We start from the raw sequence: 6,959 nt of genomic DNA, 5'->3' as shown, positions 1-6,959 counted from the left end.
GTCCCGTCCGACGATCAACATGTCGTCCACGTACAGGAGGAGTATTAGAAAGTCTCCTCCTTCGAACTTCTTCACAAACACGCAGTGGTCAGACTGCGTTTTGAGGTACCCTTCGTCGGTCATGAAGGAGTCGAACTTCCGGTACCATTGCCGGGGAGCCTGCTTCAGTCCGTAAAGGCTCTTCTTCAACCGGCATACCAGGTGCTCCTTCCCTTTCTTCTCGAATCCTTCCGGTTGCTGCATGTAGATCTCTTCTTCGAGGTCACCGTGAAGGAATGCCGTCTTCACATCCATCTGTTCTACCTCGAGGTCCATGCTTGCCGCTATGCTCAGCACCGTCCGGATGGAGGTCATCTTCACTACCGGGGCAAATATCTCGTCGAAGTCGACGCCCTTCTTCTGCTGAAACCCCTTCACCACGATCCTGGCTTTGTATCTCGGGGGGTTTCCGGCATCTCCCGGTTTCAGCTTGAACACCCACTTGTTTCGAAGTGCCCGCTTTCCTTTCGGCAACTCCATAAGTTCATATGTGTGATTCTCATGCAGGGAATCCATCTCATCCTGCATGGCACTCAACCACCTGCGGCTCTGGGTGTCGTGCTTTGCTTCTTCAAAGCTCTCCGGCTCCCCCTCGTCGGTTACCAGCACGTGCTCTGGTTCCGGAAATCTCCGGGGGGCCCTTCTCTCTCTTAGAGGATATCTCCGATCCAGAGCTTCGATAACCGGTTCTTCCGATTCTTCTTCGTCCGAATCCATTTCGGGATCGGGGCCGGTTCCGGTATCATTTTCATCTTCCTCGGCCGGTTCTGTTTCTTCACCGTCTTCGGCCGGATCTTCGAGTGTTAACCGGTCCCTTGCCGGTCGGGACTGCTCCTCGTAGAGTTTATCCTCACCGGTCGACTTGGAGCTCTTCATCTTCTTCTCCGACTCCCAGTCGGCGAGCGTCTTGTCCTCCATGAAGATGATATCTCGACTCCTGAATATCTTCTTGTCAACCGGGTCCCATACTCGGTAGCCGAACTCGTCGTCGCCGTAACCGAGGAATATGCATGGCCGGGTCTTTGGATCTAACTTTCCTCTCCGGTCCTTTGCCACATGCACGTATGCGAGACACCCGAACACCTTCAGATGCCGGTAGGACACTTCCTTACCGGTCCACACTTTCTGCGGCGTGTCTCCGTCCAAAGGTACTGAGGGTGATCTATTTATCACATACGTCGCCGTCGACATTGCCTCAGCCCAAAATCCCTTGGGTAATTTCGCATGCGCCAGCATACTCCGGACCCTCTCCATTATGGTCCGGTTCATCCTCTCGGCCAGCCCGTTCAGTTCCGGCGTTGTCGTAGTGTATTTCGTACACTACGTGAAACCCGACTCACGCAAACGATCCGGAGCCGAAAGGCACGACAGCGTCTTCGGCACAGTAAACTCGAGCCGGATTCCCTTCGAGCGACAGTACTCCTGGAACTGCCCCCGGTATTCCCCTCCGTTATCCGCTCGTATCGCTTTCAGCTTCTTGCCGGATTCTCTTTCCACTCTCGCGTGGAGTTCTTTGAAGACGGACGACACTTGGTCCTTTGTCTTCAACGGTGCCGTCCACAGCTTCCGGCTGTGATCATCAATGAATGTCACGAAGTACTGGGCTCCGCCATGTGACTTCGTTTCTACCTGACACACATCAGTGTGCACCAGCTCCAATGGTGCGCTACGTCTCGTCGGTGGCCTTGAGTGGAAGGAGGTCCGGTTTTGCTTACCGGCCAGGCAGTCGGTGCACTTCTCCAGGTGCACATGCTTCACTGGAATAAGGTTGTCTTCTGCAAGCCTCTTCATCCCCTTCTCACTCATGTGGCACAGTCTCTTGTGCCACAGCTCACCGGCAGCGTCGGCTGCTACGTTCAGCTCCTCCGGACATAGCCGGGAATTCATCAGGTACAGTGTGTTGACCTTCCGGGCCCGAGCCACTATCAGGCTCCCTTTGCTGAACTTCATGACACCGTTCCGGATGCTACCCGTGTAGCCTTCATCGTCTAGCCTCCCGGCCGAAATCAGGTTCAATCGAACCTCCGGAACGTATCGAACATCCTTCAGCAGCATCTTGCATCCGGTTGATGTCATCAGCCACACGTCTCCTATGCCGGCAATCCGGCATGTACCTTCATTTCCCATCCGGACAAAGCCGTGCTCACCGGCTGTGTAGGATGAGAAGTATTTCTTCTCCGGGGTCAGGTGGAACGACGCTCCGGAATCGACCACCCAGGTCATCTCCTCACCGGCAAGGTTCAGCTCCGTCTCTTCGGTAATGAGCATTATCTCTTCTTCACTTGCCGCGAGTGCCGTCGTTCCTTTCCGGTCCTGCCCTCGCCGATCCGAACCTCTCCGGTCCGTAGCTCCCCGGTATGCACCGTTTCTCTCCGGTGACTTCTTCGAATCGGTACCGTCGGTTCCGTTGTCTTTCCGGAAATGCCGACAGTTCTTCTGGAAGTGCCCCGGCTTCCCACAGTAGAAGCATGTAGGTCTTCCCCTCGACTGCGACCGTGTCCCCGACTTCTCCCGTCTTTGCGGACTCCGGTTCCGTTGTCTTCCCCGTTCCGATTCGGTAAGCAGCGCCTTCGAGTCGGAGGCCGGTTCTTTGTCTCTCCGACGCGCTTCTTCATTTAGAATACTTGTCTTTACCGTTTGTAAAGACAAGTTCTCTTCCTTACAGGAGGTGCTGAGAGTAACTACCAAGTTCTCCCAGCTCTCCGGAAGGGTACACATCAGCATGATGGCTTGCATTGCGTCATCCAACGGGAACTTGATCGCCGCAAGCTGGTTCACGAATCCCATAAACGTGCTGACGTGTTCGACCATGCTCTCGCCGTCCCGGTACTTAAGATTCACTATCTTCCTCATCAGGGAGGTCCGGGTCAGAGCATTCTTCCTCTCGTACAGTCCGGACAGCTTCTGCCACATCTCATAGGCGTTCGTATCGTTCGCCACATGCTGCAGAACACTTACATCGACATATTGCCGGATCGTCGCTACGGCTTTCCGGTTCAGGAGCTTCCACTCCGACTCTATTACCCCCTTGGGTATCTCGGCATTGTCGATCGGTTCATACAGGTCTCGGACGATGAGAAGGTCTTCCATCTTTATCTTCCAGTCGGCGTAGTTCTGTGAGTTCAGCACCATCATGCCCGGAGGCCCACTACCGCCGCCTTCCATTTTCTGTGTTACCGTCGTTCTGATACCACTTGTTGATGCAAACAGCGCTCGGCCACCACCGAGGAATAGGATCAACTCTCAGAAAACAGGAAATACAAAATGCACGAAGACAACAGAGAGAAAGGTACACAGGATGTTTTACGTGGAAAACCCTAAATGGGAAAAACCACGGGAGTCCTCAAACTCCAACTATCACTATGAACAGAGGTGTACAATGGTGAAGCTACAAGGCAACAACCTTTAGCTCACTGTCTTCGCCACAGGCGGCGGTAATACACAGAGGCAACGACCTCTTCATCTCTCTCTCTCTCTCTCTCTCTCTCTCGGCTGCTCTCACTACGCATGAAAAATGAGCAACAACATTTAAACTGATTGCCCTAAGTCATATTTATACACATATGACTTTCTGGCTATTTACAAATATAGCCTCAAGGGCTCTTGGCAAACATATTCACAAATATGTCCCCGCATCCGGATCTCTCTCCGGGTACATTCATCATCCGGCTCCGTAGCCGGGGTCTTCATCATCCGGCTCCGTAGCCAGGGTCTTCATCATCCGGATCCGCAGCCGGGTACTTGTCATCCGGCTTCATGCCGGGTACTCTTCATCATCCGGATCCGCATCCGGGTACTCGTCATCCGGCTTCATGCCGGGTACTCTTCATCATCCGGTTCCGTAACCGCAACCGGGCTTGCCGTCATTCGTCTCCGGACATCCCATCCGGAGGGACCGTAATCCCAACAGACCCAAAGTCAGAGATGGAGATTGTTTTTCTATTTTTGAGATATTGGGGATTGCGTCATAATTGGAATATGCGCAACGCTTTTGTATTCAATGGTAGACATGGAGTGAAAGCATATCTACGAAAATTGAAGGGAGTAATAATGTGGCAATTTTCTTTATTGGAGCAAGCGGAAATCCTTTCCTTAGTGGAATGTTTGTCTTGCTTATTGGCAATTCAACATGTTCCATTGCCCATGTAGTGTAGTGTAGTTAGTGGGTGACCATACTTCATGGTCACACCCATTGTAAGTAGTGTTTTTTACACACATTTATTAATATAATTGTGTGTTTTCACCCAAAAGACACACACACACACACACACACACAGAAAGAAAGAAAGAAAGAAAGATATATTAACGTCTTCTAAGGCCAAAATTGGCCCATGAGACAAATGGTTTACAACAAAAAATGGGATATTTACCCATTCATCGAGAGTAATAAATAAATAAAAATAAGATAAAATAGAGTTTAATCTAAATAGTTGTAGTAAAATAATAAACATGTTCTACAATGAAAATGTTATACTAGGCCTAATTTCATTTCCATCCAAGTCTCTCGAAGAGAAGCGGGAGGTCAAAGGGTTGCGATGTGTATGTGGCCCGTGATGTCAATGTAAAAGGTACCCCAACCATAGCTTCTAGTCAACGTAGCTCACGTTCCCTTATCTTCTTAATCTTTTCTACTCCACACCGACTTGTTTTGAAGCCCAACATCCGAGGGCGTTTAGTTGTTCTTTGCATTTCTGCTTCCTCAAGAGACAGGCCAAGCGGCATAAGTGTATCCACATACATCGTCTCCCCTTGTTCCTGAAAATTTACACTAGCTACATGTTGATGAATAGTAAAAGGGTTATGGTTAACACTTTGTAATTTATTCTCCCTATGTTATTTTAGCTCTAAAATATACCTACCTAGTCTCTTTACACTCGAGGTATCTAATAGTTTGGAGAGGGTGGGAGAGGGTCCTAATATGTCTTGGTATTCCGCCCGTATCTCAGCATAAGTTGGGCACTTGCATGTGAAATGATGCTCATCCTCTATCTCTATATGGCATAGTCTACATAGCCTTTCCTCTCTAGGGACTCTATTAGCCCAACCATTCTCAATCTTAAGTTGGTGAGATGATATCCTAAGTTGTCCAATGGCCACCCTTAGTGCATTTGATAAGAATGTATCTAGATATCTTGGTCGTGTAATAAAACCTAACATAGAGAAGTGCAAGAAATGTTCCTTATAGTACAACATTTTAGACGGGAGTGGCTCTCGTGGGGTGATCCCTTTATATCGAGTGTAAATTTGCCATATTTCTTGGCGTATCACTTTATTACTATCTTCATGAGAGAGAGTTTGATCAGTCCCATGGTTGTACTTAAGGGGGGGTAGGATTAATATCTATGTCGTTTGCAAGTAACCAACACACCACATTGCTATACCAAGAGCTAGTGTCTCCAGATACATGTAGGGATCTGGATGCCTCAAAGGCTCGATGGGTTATCCTATCTTGTGGTTCGTTATGTATCCGATGAATAAAAACTACCACTTGAAAGAGTGCTTCTACTAACATTGGGGGTAGACTGAACTCTGCTCTAATAATGTCATGTGGTACTGCCGATTTGCTTCAGAGTTGACGTGATAACATCGTCACCAAAGGTCTCTCTAATTGCGTCCACATGAAAGATGGTAGACCCGGAGCCCATACTATTTATGCATACATGAGGGAAGGGATCACTAATGAGTCGAAGAGCCATCCCTTGGTCCGTGGCTCTTGAAAGTATGCTTGGTGGCATTGTCTCTTTAAGAGTGAGAGGGATGCATACCCTCTCGTTAGCCTATCTTTGGCTGCTTGGGTCATCGAGAATTTACTTGAGCGAGCACTAAAAGTGACTCCCAAGTATACATATGATCCAACTACCTCAACTAGTTTATGGGAGAGGATTAGGTGACATTTACTCCTAACTCAGGACGATGTATGAAAGATAAGGACTTTAGTTTTCGCTAGATTCACTACCAATCCTCTTTGTGTACAAAAGTCATCTAGGGCATTAAGATGCTTTTGTAGGTCATGTTCTGACTCCGAGAGCAAGACAATGTCGTTTATGTAAAGTAAGAGGCTAACTTGCGTATCCCCAATAGCTACTCCCTTGCCTCCCTTACGAGCAATAAATTTTGTGATCTCATCAATGTAGATCCCAAAAAGAGTCGGTGATAGGGGGCAACCCTATTTCACACCAATGGTTCTAGTGAAACAATCGGATAGGCCACCTGGGCATCTTACGCACCCAGAGAGTTTCTCATATAGGGCATAAATGGCCCAGATCATGTCATTTGGTATCTCCAAGCTCTTAAGTCTATCAAACTACCTCTCCCTAGGAATTATGTCAATGGCTTTGCGGAAGTCCACAAAGCAACAATATAGTTTCTTCTTACGAGCTTTCGTCTAGTCAATTAAGCACTTAAGTGTGAAGATATGGTCAATGTTGGAGAATGCTCGTCTAAAGCTAGCCTACCCAAGTGCTTGAAGACTTAATGTTTCCATATAATCATTGAGCTCTGCTTCCATTACTGTACCATATAGTTTAGCGAGCGTATGACCTATCATAATGATCCTATATGTATTTGGGTCCATTGGGTTCCCTCCTTTATGTATAGGGGCCACTGTGTTCATGGCCCATTGTGATGGAAAACCCTTGGCGAGGGCATGATTGAAGATTAGAGTGAGAAAGGGGGCTAGGCACTCTCGAGCATATATGATCATATGATGTGCTCAGCTCGCAATCCTGTGTGGTCCATGGATTTCCTATGTTGTAATTTTTTTATGACCTTCGTGACCCTAGAGGTTGTGAAAAGTGTCCCCATGGTAGGTCAAGGTGTGGAAGGCATTGGAATGGGTGGTTGGTTGGGGACATGGTAGAGTCTCTCGATATGTGTGCCAAATATTGGGATCCTTAATGGGTGTTGTGGTTTCGGTTCCC

At 48.3% G+C, this 6,959-nt stretch overlaps 1 long non-coding RNA gene across 1 annotated transcript; it reads right to left on the bottom strand.

The window, feature by feature from the left end:
• Positions 1-4,319: 4,319 nt before the first annotated feature.
• On the bottom strand, positions 4,320-4,983 carry LOC147855382 (uncharacterized). The gene is made up of 2 exons (XR_015530876.1): positions 4,899-4,983; positions 4,320-4,794 (listed from the first exon to the last, which is right to left on the bottom strand). It is a non-coding gene; the product is annotated as an uncharacterized LOC147855382 (long non-coding RNA).
• Between the last annotated feature and the right edge of the window lie 1,976 nt (positions 4,984-6,959).

This window comes from Azolla caroliniana, unplaced genomic scaffold, assembly GCF_043228905.1.
Source record: "Azolla caroliniana isolate FFs.n. ecotype wild unplaced genomic scaffold, voAzoCaro1.0.p SCAF_14, whole genome shotgun sequence".
Taxonomy (NCBI): domain Eukaryota; kingdom Viridiplantae; phylum Streptophyta; class Polypodiopsida; order Salviniales; family Salviniaceae; genus Azolla; species Azolla caroliniana.
Note: the sequence above shows the minus strand (reverse complement) of the source record. Positions and strands in the feature narration are given on the sequence as shown.